Source organism: Nomascus leucogenys, chromosome 6 (genome assembly GCF_006542625.1).
Source record: "Nomascus leucogenys isolate Asia chromosome 6, Asia_NLE_v1, whole genome shotgun sequence".
NCBI lineage: Eukaryota > Metazoa > Chordata > Mammalia > Primates > Hylobatidae > Nomascus > Nomascus leucogenys.
In genome coordinates, this window is record NC_044386.1 from 240,715 (window position 1) to 261,028 (window position 20,314).

General features: G+C 44.8%; 1 protein-coding gene across 1 annotated transcript in view; it reads left to right on the plus strand.

The window, feature by feature from the left end:
* The first annotated feature begins 448 nt into the window (after positions 1-448).
* AHRR (aryl-hydrocarbon receptor repressor) overlaps positions 449-20,314 on the plus strand; it is a 106,754-nt gene continuing 86,888 nt past the window's right edge. Inside the window, exon 1 of the mRNA XM_003263188.4 lies at positions 449-518. The gene's annotated coding sequence lies outside the window, so the exon portion shown is untranslated. The remainder of the gene's footprint in view (positions 519-20,314) is intronic.

Consider the following 20,314-nt stretch of genomic DNA (forward strand, 5'->3'; position numbering starts at 1 on the left):
TGGGCGGGTGCGGGCGGCGGAGCTGGGCCCCGCTGTCCGGCCGAGGGCGCCAGGTCCGGGGGGTCTCACCCCTGCGAAAGGCCCACGTTCAGGCTTGGTTTCAGTAGCACCCAGAAGTGTTTTCACTGAAGTCTTATTTTGAGCGGCCAGAATTCCCAGACCGGATGCCCTGAGAGCGATGTGGAGCCTGGAGTCGATGCTGGGGCCCCTTCTGGGGAGGGGTCGCCATGGGCGTGACTGGCAGGGGCCACCCTCTGACCTCTTCTGGGAGGCCGGAGGTCAGAGGCCTTGTGCAGAAGCGTCCCACGGGCCTGTCCCGCTGTGGCCTCCGGGGTGTCAAGGGCAGGCAGGGAGGGGCTTCCTCCCTGGACCTCCTGTGCGGTCGCACAGGCTCTCGTCTGCGGGGTTCTTGCAGAAGGGTGGGTGTGTGCGCGCATCCTCCAAACGCCACCCCCACGGGGCCTCACAGCCGCCCTGGCCTGGCAACTGTCACCCATTTTACGAACGAGGACATCAAGGTAGGTCACTCATCCAGCCTCTCAGAGCAAGTGACTGGTGGCGTTTGCACTCGGGCCGAGTGTGTCATATCCATCCCGCACAAAGCCGGGGCTCGATGCGTCCCAGAGTCGCTGAAAAGCCACGAGTAACAAGAACTGGAGAACTTAGGATGCTAACCCGGCGGACACCACCGCCTGGGGAGCAGTTTTTATTTTTGTTTTCTTACTTATCTGTATTTTCTAAAATGAACAGATATGAGTGTTGCCACAGGAGAAAGGTTCTTATACAAATTCAGATTTCTCAGAGAAATGCTGTCAGCTCACAGCCTGATGGGGTTGGGAGGCCCACAGATGGCCCTGGCCGACCCCTCTGTCCCGTGTGGGACCTGCCTGTGAGCAGCCCCCAGGAGTCTGTCGAGGCCCCACCCGTGGTCCCCGGCTGAGCCCCTGACTGCAGTGGGTAGGGTCCTCCCCTGTCCCCCAATTACCTATAAGGCGGCTTCGACCCGTGTCCCAGGCAGAGAAGAACGCTGCCGTCAGGAGGCCGGGGACAGCTGAGTCTTGCCTCACAGGGGCATTTCTGTGGGGAGTTTGGTCCAGTCCAAAGGAGGCTCCATCTGTTGAGGTGAGTTCACGAGTATTTTGTAAAATGGAACAACCTATTGCAGTAGCATCCATCCTCCTGTATTTAGGCTGCATAGGGCAAGAACTGAGACACGCTTCCCTGCCACCCCCTCGCACCTCTGCCAGTAGGGCCAGGAAGTTCAGATATGCTCAGGTGACCACCTCAACTCCACGAGGCTTTTCTCTAAAGTATTACCGGCAACTGTTTCTCAGACTGCTTTATCTTGATCCTTGTGCCAAATTATTTATTTCCTGCAACTGTGAGGCCCCCTCCTAAGACGTGGCCTGGTGTTCCTGGGAGACGGCTTGGTACTTAACAGGGTCTTCCCACCTCGTTCACCCGTGCTGGGTGCTGAGACGCCGGGGGAGGGGGAGGCAGCTGTGGTTCCAGCCGTCGTCATTTGCAATGCAGTTGGAGAGATGCCGCTGGGTGGCCCCGACCAGTGTTAAGTGGTTAGGGTTAGGTGTGGTCTGGGGTGATCAGGTGTGGTCTGGGGTGATCAGGCACTGAAGGAGACTCAACGGAGCTCCTTGAGGAGAGTTGGCTCACAGACAGGCAGGAACGAACAGGCCGATCTGGTGGGGGCTGATGACTCGGGTAGGAAAGACTTGGAGGCCCTGAAACACCTTGCCTGGCTGTTCCTTTCTTTTTTTTTTTTTGAGACAGTCTTGTTCTGTCACCCAGGCTGGAGTGCAATGGCGCCTTCTTGGCTCACTGCAACCTCTGCCTCCCAGGTTCAAGCAATTCTTCTGCCTCAGCCTCCCAAGTAGCTGGGACTACAGGTGTGTGCCACCACACTTGGCTAATTTTTGTATTTTTAGTAGAGACAGGGTTTCACTGTCTCTACTAAATGTTGGCCAGGCTGGTCTCAAACTCCTGACGTCATGATCTCCCCGCCTCGGCCTCCCAAAGTGCTGGGATTACAGGCATGAGCCACCACGCCCAGCCGCCTAGCTGTTTCAATGCGATGAGTTATAGCCAAAGGTGCTTCCGCTCGGAATTTTTTTTTAATAAAAATATATTCATTTATATAAAAATTTTTTTTTAAAAAAAAGAACTGAGGCACAAACAAAACCTGAAACTGGGCCAGGTGTGGTGGCTCACACCTGTAATCCCAGCACCTTGGGAGGCTGAGGCGGGTGGATCACCTGAGGTCGGGAGTTCAAGACCAGCCTGACCATCATGGAGAAACCCTGTCTTTACTAAAAAAAAAAATACAAAAATTAGCCGGGTGTGGTGGCATATGCCTGTAATCCCAGCTACTCGGGAGGCTGAGGCCAGAGAATTGCCTGAACCTGGGAGGCGGAGGTTGTGGTGAGCCAAAGTCACACCTTTGCATTCCAGCCTGGGCAACAAGAGTGAAACTCCATCTCAAAAAAACAAAAACAAAAAACAAAAAACTCGAAACTGGTTATTCAGGGGGCACTGGCTGTGGGGAGGGCAGGCAGGCCGGCTCCTTGGAGCCCCTCTGGCCCCTCCCCCACACCACCCGCAGGGAATATTTATCTGCTTCTGGTGATTTTTACCAGAACCCTTGATTTTAGGGCCGTTCTGCAGCACTGAGGTGGAGACACCCAGGAGAACGTGGCATTGCCCAGGCATTGCAGGGCGAGTAGTCACTGGTGTGTGAGGCTGAGGAGGGCAGCGAGGCTTCCGTCTCAATTCCGGCTACTCGGAAGGGAGTTTGGGATGTTGGGGACAAGAAGGATCTGCACTAGCCCCACCTCCGACAACATCCCCTGCCCCCGTTCATCTTCCCAGCTGTCCCGCCACCCCCCGACCCACCCCTGCCCTGTGGCTCTGCACTCATTTGGGGACGAGGCTTGGTTAGGCTGGTGGTGCCGGGGCTCAGGGGCTTCTGGGGCTGGTGGAGGTCGCCCTACCCCCTTTACCTTCCTTGACCTCGAGGGGTGGTAGAGGGTTTGCTCTATGCCCGGCCCGCCTTGGGGTGCTGGGAACCGTCTCTGGCCTGTTCTCCCCACCAGACTGGGGCCAGGCTTGGGTGCGGCTTGGGAGTTTCCTGTTTGAGTCGAAAGGCCTTGCAGTTCTGATGGGATGGCCTTGCGTGCTGGCTTCCAGCCACCAAGTGCCCAACCTGGTTTCTCGGAGAAGTGCACTGGGCCAGACACGTGACGGTGATGGAGAGGAGGCTGGGCATCCCACACCACCTCGAGGGGAGGGCCGGACCCTTCCGAAGCATCCGTGCCCCCCCCGCCCCACTGCCTCCACCCACCCACCGGCATCTGTCCCTGCTCCAATCTGCCATTTGCTTTCTTTCTTGACATTCCAGATATTTTGCTTATATTTATTTGTAAATTTGTGTTCTATGTGTTACGTGGTGTTTGTTTTTTGTTTCTTTTTTTCTTTCTTTTCTTTTTTCTTTTTTTTTTAGATGGAGTCTAGCTCTTGTTGCCAGGCTGGAATGCAGTGGCGTGATCTTGGCTTACTGCTACCTCCACCTCCTGGGTTCAAGCGATTCTCCTGCCTTAGCCCCCCGGGTAGCTGGGATTACAGGCACCTGCCACCACGCCTGGCTAATTTTTATATTTTTAGTAGAGACGGGGTTTTGCCATGTTGGCCAGGCTGGTGTCAAACTCCTGACCTCAGGCGATTCCCCTGCCTCAGCCTCCCTAAGTGCTGGGATTACAGGTGTGAGCCACTGCGGCCGGCCTCTGTGTATTTTCTTGTTGAGGCAAAATGCATGTAACATCAAACTAACCGTTTAAAAGCGAACAGTTCGGGGGCATTTAGTACACTGACAAAGTTGCACAGCCACCGCCTCTAGCTCCAAAACATCTTCATTGCCTCTGGCAGTGCTCACCCACCAGGCAGTCACTCCCCAGTCCCTGCTCCCAGGTCCTGGCCGCTATGAACCTTTTTATCTGAGTTTGCCTACTCTGGATATATCATGCAATGGGGTCAGTGTGTGTCCTTCTGTGTCCGGCTTCTTTCACGCATCACAGCGTTTTTAGGGTCCATCCACGTGGCAGCATGTGCCAGGGCTTCATTCCTTTTCATGGCTGAATAATATTTCATCGTATGAAGATACCACATTCTGTTTACTGATCCCTCAGCTGATGGACATTTAGGTTGTTTACATTTTTTGGCTACTGTGAATTATGATGGGCATTTGTATGCAGGTTTCTGTTAGAACAAATGCTTTCACTTCTGTTAGGTGTGTACCTAGGAGTGGAGCAACTGGATCATATAGTGATTCTGTGTTTAACTTTTTGAGGAAACACCACACTTTTCCACAGCAGGTGCACCATTTTACATTTTCACCAGCAATGCACCAGAAACAATTCCAATTTCTCCATAGCCCCACTGACACTTGTTATGTTCCATTAAAAAAAAACGATAGCTGGCCTGGCACGTGGTTCACGCCTGTAATCCCAGCACTTTGGGAGGCTGAGGCAGGCGGATCACCTGAGGTCGGGAGTTCGAGACCAGCCTGGCCAACATGGCAAAACCCCATCTCTACCAAAAATACAAAAATTAGCCAGGCATGGTGGCACGCACCTGTAGTCCCAGCTACTCAGGAGGCTGAGGCAGGAGAATCTCTTGAACCCGGGAGGTGGAGATTGCAGTGAGCTGAGATTGAGCCATCATCCTAGTGGTATAAATGGTATTTAATTATGGATTTTTGTTTACTTGCATTTCCCTAATGATTTACAGTGCTGAGCATTTTTTCACGTGTTGACCATTGTGTATCTTCTTTGGAGAAATGTCTCCTCAAGTCCTTTGCCCATTTTTTAAATTGTACACATTTATGGGCTACATGTGTAATTTTGTTACATGCATAGATTGCATAGTGATCAAGTCAAAGTTTTTAGTGCATCCATTACCCAAATAATATACATTGTACCCCTTAACTAAAATCTCCTCAGCCAGGCCCTTGTCACCCCCTCACTCTTCCAGGTCTCTGTCGTCCATCGTTCCACTCACTACGTCCATGTGTATACAAATTCAGCACCTATTTGTGAATGAGAACACGTGATATTTGACTTTCTGCGCCTGGCTTGTTTCACTTAATGACCTCCAGTTCCATCCATGTTGCTGCAAAAGACATGATTTCATTCTTTTTTTATGGCTGAATAATATTCAATTCTGTGTATATACCACATTTTCTTTTTATTAATCCACTGATGGACACTTAGGTTTATTAAATCTCTTTGCTATTGTGAATAGTGCTGCAATAAACATATGAGTGCAGGCGTCTTTTTGATATATTGATTTCTTTTCCATCGGGTATAGACCTAGTAGTGGGACTGCTGGATTAAATGGCAGTTCTATTTTTAATTCTTTGAGAAATCTCCATAGTGTTTTCCATAGAGGCTGTACTAGTTTACATTCCCGCCAATAGTGTATGAGTTCCCTTTTCTCTGCATCCTCACCAACATCTGATTTTTTTTTTTTTTTTTTTTTGAGATGGAGTCTCCCTCTGTCGCCCAGGCTGGAGTGCAGTGGTGCAATCTCAGCTCACTGCAACCTCTGCCTCCTGGGTTCAAGCGATTCTCCTGCCTCAGCCTCAGAGGCACCCACCACTATGCCAGCTAATTTTTGTATTTTTAGTAGAGATGCAGTTTCACCATGTTGGTCAGGCTGGTCTCGAACCCCTGACCTCAAGTGATCCACCCACCTGGGCCTCCCAAAGTTCTGGGATTACAGGCATAAGCCACTGCACCTGGCTGTCTTTTTAATAATAGCCATTCTGACTGGGGTAAGATGATATCTCATTGTGGTTTTAATTTGCATTTCTCTGATGGTTAGTGATGTGGGGTATTTTTTCATATACCTGTTGGCCATTTGTATCTCTTCTTTTAAAAAATGTCTATTCATGTCCTTTGCTTACTTTTTAATGGGATCACTTGGGATTTTTTTGTTGTTTTTTGTTTTGTTTTGTTTTTTGTTCAATTGTTTGAGTTCCTTGTATATTCTGTTTACTAATCCCCTGTTGGATGAATAGTTTGCAAATATTTTCTCCCATTTAACAGGTTGCCTTGTCACTCTGTTTATTATTTCTTTTGCTGTGCAGAAGGTTTTTAGTTTAAGTCCCATACTATAGTCCGTGGTATAATTTGAAATCATGTAGTGATATGGTTAGGTTTTGTGTCCCCACCCAAATCTCATCTTGAATTATAATCCTCAGGTGTTTAGGGAGAGGCCTGGTGGGAAGTGATTGGATTATGGGGGCAGTTTATTCCATGCTGTTCTCATGACAGTGAGTGAATTCTCATAAGATCTGATGGTTTGATAAATGGTAGTTTTTCCTGTGCTGACACACACCTCTCTCTTTTGGTCCTTATGAATTTTAGGATTATTTTTCTTTTTCTCTTTTCTTCTCCTCCTCCTTCTTCTCTCTTTTTTGCTTTGAGATGGGATCTTGCTTTGTCACCCAGGCTAGAGTGCATTGGCGCAATCATAGCTCACTGCAACCTCGAATTCCTGGGCTCAAGAGATTCTCTTGCCTCTTCCTCCTGAGTAACTGGACTGTGGGTGTGTGCCACCATGCCTGACTAATTTTAAATTAAAGTATGTTTTTGTAGAGATGGGATCTCACTGTGTTGCTCAGGCTGGTCTCAAACTCCTGGCCTCAAGCAATCTTCTTGCTTCGGCCTCCCAAAGTGCTAGGATTACAAGTGTGAGCCACCATGCCTGGCCTGAGATTGTTTTTTCTAATTCTGTGAAAAATTGCTTTGGTATTTTGATAGGGATTACACTGAATCTGTAGATTGCCTTGGGCAGTGTGGTCATTTTAACAATGTGAATTCTTCTGATCTATGAACATGGATGTTTTCCTGTTTGTTTGTGTCATCTACAATTTTCTTTCATCAGTGTTTTGTAATTTTCTTTGTAGAGATTTATTCCCAGGTATTTTTTAATGGTTATTGTAAATGAGATTGCCTTCTTGATTTCTTTCTCAGCTAGATCATTATTGGTGTATAGAAATGCTACTGATTTTTGTATGTTGCTTTTGTATTCTACAACTTTACTGAATTCACTTATCAAATCTAAGAGTTTTTTTGGTGGAATCTTTAGGTTTTTTTAGATATCAAATCATATTGGCAGATAGGAATAATTTGACTCCCTCTTTTCCAGTCTGAATGCCTTTTATGTACTTTCTCCTGCCTGATCGCTCTGGATAGGACTTTCAGTATTATATTGAATAGGAGTGGTGAAAGTGGGCATTCTTGTCATGTTCCAGTTCTTAGGGGAAATGCTTTCAACTTTTCCTCATTCAGTATGTTAGCTGTGGGTTTGTAATAAATAGCCTTTATTATTTTGTGGTATGTTCCTTCTGTGCCTAGTTTTTTGAGGATTTTTATCATTAAGGGATGCTGACATTTATTAAAGGCATTTTGTGCATCTATTGAGTTGATCGTATGGTTTTTGTCCTTGATTCTGTTTATGTGATGTATTATGTTTATTAATTTGCATATGTTGAACCATCCTTGCATCCCTGATACAAAGCCTACTTGATTGTGGTATATTATCTTTCTGATGGGCTGTTGGATTCAGTTAGTTAATATTTTGTTGAGGATTTTTTTTGAGACAGGGTCTCACTCTGTCACCCAGGCTGGAGTGCAGTGGCACCATCTCGGCTCACTGCAACCTCTGCCTCCTAAGTTCAAACAATTCTCATGCCTCAGCCTCCCAAGTAGCTGAGATTACAGGTGCACACCACCATGCCCTGATAATTTTTGCATTTTTAGTAGAGGCAGCATTTTGCCATGTTGGGCAGGCTGGCCTCAAATTCCTGGCCTCAAGTGATCCACCTGCCTTGGCCTTCCAAAGTGGGATTACAGTGTGAGCCACTGTGTGCCGCGGAGGATTTTTGAGTCTATGTTCATCAGGGATATTGGTCTGTAGTTTTCTTTTTCTGTTGTGTCCTTGTCTGATTTTGGTATCTGGGTGATACTGGCCTTCTAGAATGAGTTAGGGAGCATTCTCTCCTACTCAATTTTTTTGAACAGTTTCAGGAACATTGGTCTTAGTTCTTTTTTTGCATGTTTGATATAAGTCAGCTTTTTTTTTTTTTTTTTTTGAGACAGAGTCTCGGTCTGTTACCCAGGCTGGAGTGCAATGGCATGATCTCAGCTCACTGCAAGCTCCGTCTCCTCCCGGGTTCATGCCATTCTCCTGCCTCAGCCTCCCAAGTAGCTGGGACTACAGGTGTGTGCCACCACGCCCAGCTAATTTTTGTATTTTTAGTAGAGACGGGGTTTCACCATGTTGGCCAGGATGGTCTTGATCTCTTGACCTCGTGATCCGCCTGCCTCGGCCTCCCAAAGTGCTGGGATTACAGGCGTGAGCCACTGTGCCTGGCCGGTTGTAGGCTTTTCTTTTGGGGGAGGTTTTTAATTACTGAATAAATCTCGCTTTTCATTACTTATCTGTTCAGGTTTTCTATTTATTCCTGGTCCAATCTTGGGAGATTGTATGTTTCCAGGAATTTATCCATTTCCTCTAGCTTTTCTAATCTGTGAGCATACAGTTGTTCATAATAGTCTCTGATGATCTTTTGTATTTCTGTGGTATTAGTTGTAATGTCTCCTTTTTCATTTCTGATTTTGTTTATTTGGGTCTTCTCTCTTCTCTGTTAGTCTAGCAGTCTCTATTTCGTTTAGCTCTGCCCTGGTCTTTGTTATTTCCTTTCTTCTACTAATTTTGGTTTGGTTTGTTCTCATTTTTCTAGTTCCTTGAGGCACATAATTAGATTGTTAATTTGTAATCTTTCTACTTTTTTGATATACACATTTAATACTATAAACCAGGGGTGCTCAACCCCCAGGCCTCGGACCGGTACCCGTCCATGGCTTGCTAGGAACCGGGCCAAACAGCAGGAGTGAGTGGTGGACGAGTGAGCATTACCACCTGAGCTCTTCCTCCCGTCAGATCAGCAGGAGCATTAGATCCTCATAGGAGCACAAACCCTATTGTGAACTGTGCTTTCGAGGGATCTAGGTTGCACGCTCCTTATGATAATCTAATGCCTAATAATCTGAGGTGGAGCAGTTTCATCCCAAAACCATCCCTACTGACATCTGCAGTCGGTGGAAAAATTGTCTTCCACAAAACCTGTACATGATGCCAAAAAGGTTGGAGACCACCGCTATAAACTTCCCTCTTAGCACTGCTTTTGCTGTATCCCATAGGTTTTTAAAGTATGTCGTGTTTAATTTTCATTTGTTTCAGCAATTTTTAAATTTCTTTGTTGACCCAGGAGCATATTGTTTAATTTCCATGTATGTATAGTTTCCAGAGTTGCTCTTGGTATTTATTTATGATTTTATTCCACTGTGGTTTGAGAAGATACTTAATATAATTTTAATTTTTAAACATTTGTTGAGAGGAAGAGGAGGAGAAGGAGGAGGAAGAAGAGGAAAAAAAGAAGAAAGAAAAATCTGTTAAGACTTTTTCTTTTTTTTTTTTTTTTTAAGACAGAGTCTTGCTCTATTGCCCAGGCCGGAATGCAGTGGCACGATCTCAGCTCACCACAACCTCCATCTCCTGGGTTCAAGTGATTCTCCTGCCTCAGCCTCCCGAGTAGCTGGGACTACAGGTGTGCACCACCATGCCCAGCTAATTTTTGTATTTTTAGTAGAGATGGTGTTTCACCATGTTGGCCAGGCTGGTCTCGAACTCTTGACCTCATGATCCACCTGCCTTGGCCTCCCAAAGTGCTGGTATTACAGGTGTGAGCCACGGCGCCCGGCCAAGACTTGTTTTGTGGCATAATATATGGTCTGTCTTGGAGAATGTCCCATATGCTGATGAAAAGAATGTATCTTCTGCAGTTGTTGGGGAGAATATTCTATAATGTAAATGTCTGTGGAGGCCTAAAGTCCAGTTGAAATCCCATGTTTCTTTGCTGATTTTCCACCTAGCTGATCTGTCTAATGCTATGAGTAGTGTGTTGAAGTCCCCACTATTACTGTATTGCTCGCTCTCTCTCTTTAGTTCTAGTAATTGTTTTATAAATCTGGGTGCACCAATGTTGGATGCATATGTATGTAGAATTGTTGTATCCTCTTGCTTAACTGATCCCTTTATCATTATATAATGAATAACCTTTGTCTTTTTTTGTTTTTTTGTTTTTTTACTGTTTTTGACATAAAGTCTGTTTTATCTGATATGAGTATAGCTACTCCTGTTTGCTTTGGTTTCCATTTGTGTGGAATGTATTTCCCCCTCCCCCCTTTACTTTCAATCTGTATGTGTCTTTTTAAAAAGATAGAGACAGGGTCTCGCTATATTGCCTAGGCTGGTCTCAAACTCCTGGCCTCAAGCAATCCTCCCATCTTGACCTCCCAAAGTGCTGAGATTACAGGCTTGAGGAACAATGCCCAGCCTATGTGTGTCTTTAGTGGTAAAGTGAGTTTCTCGTATGCAGCATATAGTTGAATTATGCTTTTAAAAATCCATTCTGCCAATCAGTGTCTTTAAAGTGGAACATTTGCCTGGGCATGGTAGCTCACGCCTGTAATCCCAGTACTTTGGGAGGCAGAGGCAGGTGGATCACTTGAGGTCAGGAGTTCAAGATCAGCCTGGCCAACATGGTGAAACCCCATCTCTACTAAAAATACAAAAATTAGCCAGGAGTGGTGGTGCAGGCCTATAGTTCTAGCTACTCAGGAGGCTGGGGCAGGAGAGTCACTTGAACCTGGGAGGCAGAGGTTGCAGTGAACCGAGATTGCACCACTGCACTCCAGCCTGGGTAACAGAGTGAGACTCCATCTCGAAAAAACAAAACAAAAAACCGGACTGTTAACCTGTTTACATTCAAGGTTAATATTGGTATGTAAGGTTTGGTTACTGTTGTATTGTTATTTGTTTCCTAGTTGTTTTATAAGTTCTTTGCTTCTTTTCCTCTGGCTGTTTGTCATTGTGGTTTGGCTGAATTCTGTAGCAGTGCCATTTGATTCCTTTCTCTTCTTCTGTGATTGCTTTATGAGTGAGTTTTATACTTTTGTGTGTTTCCATAATGGTGAATGTTGTCTTTTCACTTCCAAGTTAGGGCTTCCTTGAGCAGTTCTTGTAGGACTAGTGGTGATGAATTCCCTCAGCATCGGCTTTTCTGGGAAAGACTTTATTTCTCCTTCATTTATGAAGGTTAATCTTGCTGGATATCAAATTGTTGGCTGAAAGTTTTTTTCTTGCAGCAGTTTGAATATGTCACCTTATTCTCTTCTGGCCTGCAATGTTTTTGCTGATAACTCCACTGTTAGTCTGATGAGGTTTCCTTTATAGGTGACTAGACGCTTTTCTCTTGATTTTAGAATTTGCTCTTTCACTTTGACTTTGGACTGATTCATGGTGCACTGTGGTAGTGTCTTTTTTGCATGATGTTTTCCCGGGGATTGCTGAGCCTCCTGTGTCTGGATGCTTAGATCTCTTGCTAGACCTGGCAGGTTTTCATATATTACCTCATTAAATAGGTTTTCTAAGGCTCTCAATATCTCTTCACCCTCAGGAAGACCAATAACTTGTACATTCTGTCACTCTATGTAGTCCCAGGTATCTCACAGGCTTTGCTCATTCTTTCTCATTCTTTTTGCTTTGCTTTTGTTTGATTGGATAATTTCAAAAAGCCTATTTTCTAAGTTCTGAAATTCTTTCTTCTGTTTGGTCTAGTCTATTGTTGGAGCTTTCAAATGTATTTTGTATTTCTGTTTTTTTTTTAAATATATCTATCTCCTTGGTAAATATCTCATTCATATTCTGAATTAATCTTCTGAGTTCTTTGCATTGATTTTCAGATTTCTCACACATCTCATTGAACTTCTTTAAAATCAGTATTTTGAATTCTTTATTTGGGATTTTGAGGATTTCTTTTGGATGAGATTTATCTACTGCTGGAGAATTGTATTTCTCTGGGATTGTCATATTACCCTGCTTTTTCTTGTTTCTTGTGTCTTTATGTTGCTTTCTACACATCTGGTGTAATAGTTGCTTTTTCTTATTTTTGGGTTTACTTTTGTTGTTGGGGGGCACCTTTTCCTGGAGATGTGACTGGGATGTTGTTGGGTAGGCCCTTTGAATTTACTTCTGAGGCATGCAGCAGTGGAGCCTCTGTATGTTTTATTTGGCTATTAGCAGTGTTATTGGTATCTGTGGCTTCCTTGGTGTGTGAGGGTGCAGTTACTGGTGGCGGCTGTGGTGAAGTTGTGCTGGGGACTGGGATGCTGGGTGGGCCCATCTTCAGGCTTCAGTGGTAGCAGCTGTGGGCTAACCATGTCTATCCTTGTGCCCCAGGTGGCACACACTGGCACCTGTGTTGGCAGTACCAGGCAGGCTGATTCTTGGGCCTCTGGGTGGCTTTCTCAGAAGCTGGTTGTAGTAGCAGTGTACCATGCAAGTGAGCAGGCTTCCTAGTTTCTGGGCAGCCAGAGTGGTGTGGGCAGTGGTGGTGGCAGTGGTGGTGAGATGCACTTTTGGGTCCCAAGCTCTGTGTGCGTGTTGGCAGTGGTTGCAATGGGCTGTGCTGGCCAGCCTCCAGGGCAGCAGCTGGCACTTGCAGGTAGGTGCCAGCTGAGGTGGTGGTGGCAGGGTGTCTCCTGGGAGAAGGGCTCAGTGTCCCGGGTGGTGGACTGGGTTGTGGGTCCTCCAGGTCCCTGGATCCCACACTCTGTCTTGTGGGCGGGCTGGGGAAGGGGGATGCCGGGCAGAGCTGGACCAGGCAAGCTTGCTCTAGCCCCCTGAGTGCATGCACCAACTGTGACAGGTGCCACTGGGTGATTTTCATGGCCCATGGCAGAATGCCTGGATGAGGCGCAGCTGCCACGGGAAGGGTGGGGCCAGTCCCAGCAGCCAGAGCCTTGGCCATGGATGGAAGACCTGCATCCCTTTCATGCCCCAATCCCCATGTAGCTTGCTCCCCCGTCCTGGCTGTTGGAGACAAAAGCTGTTCCATCAGCCTTGGCAGTTTGTGCCTGGCCCACAACTCAGCTCCAGGCTGTAGGCCCTGCACAGCTCAAGACCAAGCCCCCATGGCAACTCTCATCTTGCTCAAGTCCTGGGGGTGGTGCCTGCTTCCAGTGCTGGGAGCTGCAGCCCACGCTACACTTGCCTCTTAGTCCTGGTCCACTCACACCTCAGTTCCGCAAGCAGCAGTCCAAGTCCAAGTTTCCCTAATGCCTCGGACTGGCACTGCTTGTACCAGGAACATGCACCGTCTGCTAAGAACTAGGACGGAGAACGGTGTCTTGCTCTAGCTGCTTAAATTTCAGAAAGGGTATGAGACCCAGGGCATGTTCCCTCCTGGAGCACTTCCTTCTCAATCTCCCTAAATCCAATGCAGAGATTGGGAGGGTGGAGTCGCTCTCCTGTGTCAGAGACTGCATGATTCTCCAGTGGGAAAGTGGACTGCGGGAAGACCCGCCCTCACCCTCTCATGCTGAGGAGTCACTCCCAGTTCCCAGCCGCTCCTGGCCACACAGCCTGCCGGTTTTCTTTCTTCCTAAGTTTTGCTGTTTCCTGTCACTGTCCTGCTGAACTCCCATGTTGTCTCTTGGAAAATAGATTCAAAGTGTGATCATCTACACATTATTTTGGTTCTTCTAAGTGGATGAGGTGTGCTTGAAATGCTTCTAGTCAACCATCTTTTAAAAAAAAGCCTTTGCCCATTTTAAAATTGGGTTGTCTTTTTGTTGTTGAATTGTAAGAGTTCTTTGTCTATTCTGGATACTAGACCCTTATCAGATACATGATTTGTAAATGTTTATTGCCATTCTCTGGGTTGCCTCTTCACTTTCTTGTAGTGTCTTGTGACACAAAAATTTTTAGTTTTGATGAAGTCCAATTTATCCATTTTTTTCTCTTATTACCCGTGCTTTTTGTGACAAATCTAAGAATTCATTGCCACATTTAAGGTCATTATCCAATCAAGGCCATTAAAGATGAATTCTTATGTTTTCTTCGGAGTGTTATATTTTTATCTCTTACATTAAAGTCTTTAGTCAATTTTAGGTTAATTTTTTCATATTGTGTGAGGTAGGGATCCAACTTCATTGTCTGGTGTGTGGCTTTTTTCTTCCCCTTAGAGACAAGGCCTTCCTTGCTATTTGCTCAGGCTGGCCAGTTACCTAAACACCATTTGTTGAAGAGATTGTTCTTTCCGTGTTGAACAGACTTTAGTGCCCTTGTGGAAAATCAATTGGTCATTGGTCATAATCAATTAGTATCTCTATTCTTATGCCACAGTTTCTTTCTTTTTAATTTTTTTTTTAAAAGCCAAACATCTTATTATGGCACTTTTCAAATATTTTACAAAAGTAGAGAAAATTATATAAAGAGTTCAATTTTTTCATCAGCTAGCATAGGTAATCAACTATCAATATTGGCTGATCCAGTTTCATTTAAAGTCCAGCCTGCCAACCCCAGACCATTTAGACTCCACTGTCCTCCCCACTTTATAGAGAAGCAAATCCCTAACATGCCATTTATTTCATATGTGTTTTAATATGTATGTCTAAAACGTGGATTTAAAAAAATCAGCTCTCTCTCTGTTTTTCTTTATGTGTATATATATATATACACACACACATACATACAGGGTCTTGTTCTGTCACCCAGGCTGGAGTGCAGCGGTGTGATCTTGGCTCACTGCAGCCTCGACCTCCCAGGCTCAAGCAATACTCCTGCCTTAGTCTCCTGGGTAGCTGAGACTACAGACATGCGCCACCATGCTTGGCTAATTTTTAAAAATTATTTTCTGTAGAGATGAGGTCTCACTGTGTTGGTGTTTTATATTTTTAATTTAATTTTTTTATTTGAATTGAGAAACTTTAATGTTAAGAAGTATAGATAGCAACAGTGATGCAGCTATGGAGGGGAGAGGAGAGCTCTGGATGGTGCTCTGGGGCTGCAGGAGGCCCCTAAGGGGTGCGCTTGGAAGGGGGCTCCCTTCCCAAAGCTGGGGCTTGGGCCTCATTGGAGGAGGTGTAGGTTCCGTCCCCTGGAGGGCAGAGAAGTTTGCTGAGTTGCCCTGTCTATGGCAGTGGTGAGCAGGGACACAAAAAAATGGGAAGCACTGGAACCAGGGGCTCCTTCTTCCTGCTGGGCTCCTCCAGGGCCATATTCAGGCCAGTGCAACACCATGCCCTCTGTAGGAAGAAATGCTGAAAGACTGCGGCTTATTAACACAGAGCAGGCAGGACAGGGAGTCTGGAGCCTACGGGCAACAAACGGGCAGCTGGCACAGCTTCTGAGTACTGTCACCCCACTTTGTGAACACATGTCTCCCCTCCCGGGTCTGTGTAGCCGCCATATACTTGATGTCCACGTTTGTTGTGAACCCCACAACACACTGTTATTATTGCTTAAATAGTCGCCTATCTTTTAAAGATATCTAAGCAATAAGAACAAATTATGCATATTTAACCCTCTAGTAGTCAGTTCCTGTGCTTTTTGTGCCATGTTGTAGACACATACTACAATCTGGTGTCACTTTCCTTTGGCCTGTAATATTTCTTACAGTGTGGGTCAGCTAGTGATGATTTCTTTCAGTTTTTGTGCATCTGAAAGCTCTTTATTTAACCTTCACTTGTGAATGATGTTTTCATAAGATGTAGAATTCCAGGTTTCAGGGTTTTTTCTTTCAGCTTTAAAGATGTTGCTCCACTACCTTCTTGTTTCTGATGAGGAATCTGCTGTCATCTTATTTTTGATCCTTTGTACCCAATGCCTATTTTCTCTGGCTTTTAATATTATTCTGGGCCAGGTGCGTGGCTCATGTCTGTAATCCCAGCACTCTGGGAGGCCAAGGTGGGTGAATTGCTTGAACCCAGGTGTTCGAGGCCAGACTGGGCAACATGATGAAACCCCATCTCTACAAAAAATACAAAAATAAATATTATTCTACTTATTACTGGTTATGAGCAATTTGATTATGATATGTCTTGGTGTAATTTTCCTGTTTCTTGTGCTTGGTGCTCACTGAGCTTCTTGGGTCTGTAGGTTTATAATTCTCATTACATTTGGAAAAAATTTCTGCATTTCTTACATTTTCTCTTACCTGCTTTCCCCTCCTATTCATTAGGCGTCCAGTTACACATATATTAGGTCTCTTGAAATACCTATTTTATTTTTATTGGGGTGCTATTGTAAATGATACTATTTTTTAAAAATCTGAATTCTAGTTGTTCATTGCTAGTATCTAGAAATACAATTGATTTTTGTATGTTATTATCCTTTTACTGTGTGACCTTGCTGGTCTCAGTAATTAGTTATAGGTAATTGGTTTTAGTAAAATTTTTGGAATTCTCTCTCTCTCTTTTTAAGAGATAGGGTCTTATTCTGTCACTCAGGCTGGAGTGCAGTGGTACAGTCACAGCTCACTGTCACCGCAGCCTCGATGTCCTGGGCTCAAGTGATCCTCCAGCCTCAGACTCCTGAGTAGCTGAGACTACAGGTGTGTGCCAGCAACCCTGGCTAATTTTTTTAAAAAGTATGTTTTGTAGAGATAGGGTCTTGCTACATTGCCCAGGCTGGTTTCAAACTCCTGGGCTCAAGTGATTCTCCCGCCTTGGCCCCCCAAAGTGCTGGGATTATAGGTGTGAGCTGCTTCACTCAGCCTTTTTGGAATTTTCTACATATAAAATCATGTCTGTGAACAGATGGAGTTTTATTTTTATTTCCCAGTTTTATGACTTTTATTTATTTCCCAGTTTTGAGACTTTTACTTATTTTCCTGACTTATTGCCCTGGCTAGTACACAAATAATTTTAGTGGGAAGGGGGATACACCACAGCTTTGCCTTGTTCATGGTCTTGGGGGGAAGAATTTAGTCTTTCACCATTAGCTGTGATGTTAGCTATAGGCTTTTGTAGATGTTCTTTATCACGTTAATTAAGTTTCCTTCTGTTCCTAGTTTGATGAGAGGTTTTTTTTTGGAAAAATTATTATGAATGGATTTGGATTTTGTCAAATGCTTTTCTGAAAGATTGAGATGATCACGTGCATTTTCTTTTTAGTTTATTATTATAGTCAATTACAGTGATTGGTGTTTGGATGCTGAAGCTGCCTTGAATTCCTTGGATAAATCCCACTTAGTTGTGATGTATCATCCTTTTTATATATTGGTGGATTCTATTTGCCAATACCTATATTTAAGTGAGGATTTTTGTGTCTATGTTCATGTGGGATGCTGGTCTTTAGTTTTCTTTTCGTGCAATGCCTTTGGTTTGGCATCAGAGTAATGCTGAATTCATAAATAAGTTGACAATTTTAAATTTTTTCTTTGATATTTTTTGCCAAGGATTGCAGAGAATTGGTATTATTTCTTTACATTGGTAGATATACCAGTGAAACCATTTAGGCCTGGGTTTTTTGATGTTGTTGGAATAGATATAAAGCTATCCAGATTATCTGTTTTTTCTTGAGTTTTGATAGATGGTGCCTTTCTAGGAATTCCTCTATTTCATCTAAATCATTGAATTTTGGGGGTAGTATTTGTCTTATTCTGCTTGGGCTGCCATAACAAATTACCATAGCCTGGATAGCTTAAACAACAGAAATTTATTTCACACTGTTCTGGAGGCTGGGAAGTCCAAGATCAACGTGCTGGCTGATTTGGTTTCTGGTGAGGCCTCTCTTCCTGCCTTACAGATGGCTGCCTTCTTGCTGCATCCTCACATGGTGGAGAGAGAGAGCTCTGATGTTTCTTCTCTTTTTTATGGGGCACCTGTTCTATAGGGTTAGGGCTCCAGCCTTATTACCTTAATCACCTGTGAGTGTAGGGGCTCTATCTCCAATACAGTAACATGGAGAGTTAGGGCTCAACATAGGAATTTTGGGTGGACACAATTAAGTTCACAGCAGTATTTTATATATACACATATATATATATATATATTTTTTTTTTTTTTTGAGATGGAGTTTTGCTCTTGTTGCCCAGGTTGGAGTGCAATGGTGTGATCTTGGCTCACTACAACCTCTGCCTCCCAGGTTCAAGCAATTCTCCTACCTCAGCTTCCCAAGTAGCTGGGATTACAGGCAGGCACCACCATGCCTGGCTAATTTTTTGTATTTTTAGTAGAGACGGGGTTTCACCATGTTGGCCAGGCTGGTCTCGAACTCCTGACCTCAGGTGATCCTCCTTCCTCAGCCTTCCAAAGTGCTGGGATTATAGGCATGAGCCACTGCACCCAGCTCTATAATTTTTTTTTTTTTTTTTTTTTAGGCCAAGGCTCACTATGTTGCCTAGGCTGGAGTGCAGTGGCATGATCTTGCCTCACTGCAAACTCCGCCTCCCAAGTTCCAACGATTCTTCTGCCTCAGCCTCCCAAGTAGCTGGGACTACAGGTGCACACCACCATGCCCAGCTAATTTTTGTAATTTTAGTACAGACGGGGTTTCACCATATTGGTCAGGCTGGTCTTGAACTCCTGACCTCAGGTGATCCACCTGCCTCGCCCTCCCAAAGTGCTGGGATGACAGGCCTGAGCCACTGCGCCCGGCCTCAGCTCTATAATTTTTCCTTTAATGTCTGTGGGATCTGCAGTGATGTCCTCTCTTTCATTCCTGATATTGGCAATTTGTGTCTTCTCTGTTTCTTGATCAGTATGGCTAGAAGTTTATCAGTTTTGTCGATTTTCTTCAAAGAACCAACTTTTGGTTTAATCTCTTTTCTTTTCTTCCCTTCCCTTCTCTTCCCTTCCCTCCCCATCTCCCTCCACCTCCCCCTGCCCTCTGCTCCCCTCCCCTCCCCTCCCCTCCACTCCACTCCCCTCCCTCCCTCCCTCCCCTCCCCTCCACTCCCCTCCCTCCCCTCCCTCCCCTCCCCTCCCCTCCCTTCCCTTTCCTTTCCTTTCTTTTTTTTTGACAGAGTCTCACTGTGTCGCCCAGGCTGGAGTGCAGTGGTGTGATCTTGGCTTACTGCAACCTCCATCTCCCAGACTCAAGCAATTCTCCTGCCTCAGTCTCCAGAGTAGCTGGGATTATAGGCGTGAGCTACCACGCCCTGCCAATTTTTCTTTATTTTTGTGTTTTATGTCTTATCGACTTATTTTTTATTATTTCCATCCTTCTGCTCAACTTGGGTTTATCTTCTCTTCTAGTTACTTGTTAGAAGCTTGGATTACTTATTTTAGACCTTTTATTTTCTCAAATAGAAGCCCTTAATGCTATCAGTTTCCATCAAAGTACTGGTTAGCTGCATCCCACAAAGTCTGATATGTTTGCATTTTCATTTTTGTTTAGTTCAAAATATTTTTAAATTTCTTTGTGACTGCCTCTTTGATCCATGCCTGAAGTGGGTTGCTTTCCAAATATTTGGCAAATTTCTAGATATCTTTATAGTTTAATTCCATTATGTCCAATAACATATTTTGTATGATTTCTGTTTTTAAAAAAATTGTTAAAGATAGTTTTAAGTCCCAGAATATGGTCTATCTTGGTGAATGTTACATGTGCAAAAACCAGATACTCTTCTGTTGTTGGATGGAGTGTTTTATAAATTTCCATTAATTCAAGTCTGTTGTCATTTGGATATTCTGTATCCTTACTGATTTTATTTACTTGCTCTGTTGATTACTGAGATAGGAATGTTAATGTCTCCCATGAATTATCCTTTTTGATTTTATTAGTTTTTGCTTCATGTGTTTTGAAGCTCCGTTGCTAGGTACATTTACCTTCAGGATTGTCAGATCTTCTTGGAAAATTGACCTCTTTATTATTAAAGAATATACCTTTTTGTCTCTGGTGATATTCCTTGTTCTGAAGTTTCCTTGTCTGGGACTCATACAGCTGCTTCATTTGATTAATGTTTGCATGGTGTATCTTTTTCTATCCATTTACTTTATCTACCTAAGTCTTTACAGTCAAAGTGGATCCATGACACATTTCTGACATTTTTATGGCACTTTCCACACAAGGTGGATATTCTGTGAGTCTGCCTCCTGTTCCAGGCTGCACTCACTTCAGGTCAGGTGAGGGCTCCTTAACTTCCTCCCCAAGGCTTTTGGCCCAGAGCCTGGCACGAGATGGTTACTGCATACAGGTCTGCAGGACGTTTGTGAGGGCTCAGCTGCACCCATTGCAAGGAAAATCAAGATTCTGTGACAAGAAGGGTGATGCCCTCTCTGAGGTGGGTGACAAGCGAGCTGACCAGCCTGGGCACAGATACTGGACCGCTCCTTAGGGGCCCCGCTCGGAGGCACATGCCTGTGTCCAGCACTGTTGGTGGCAGCTG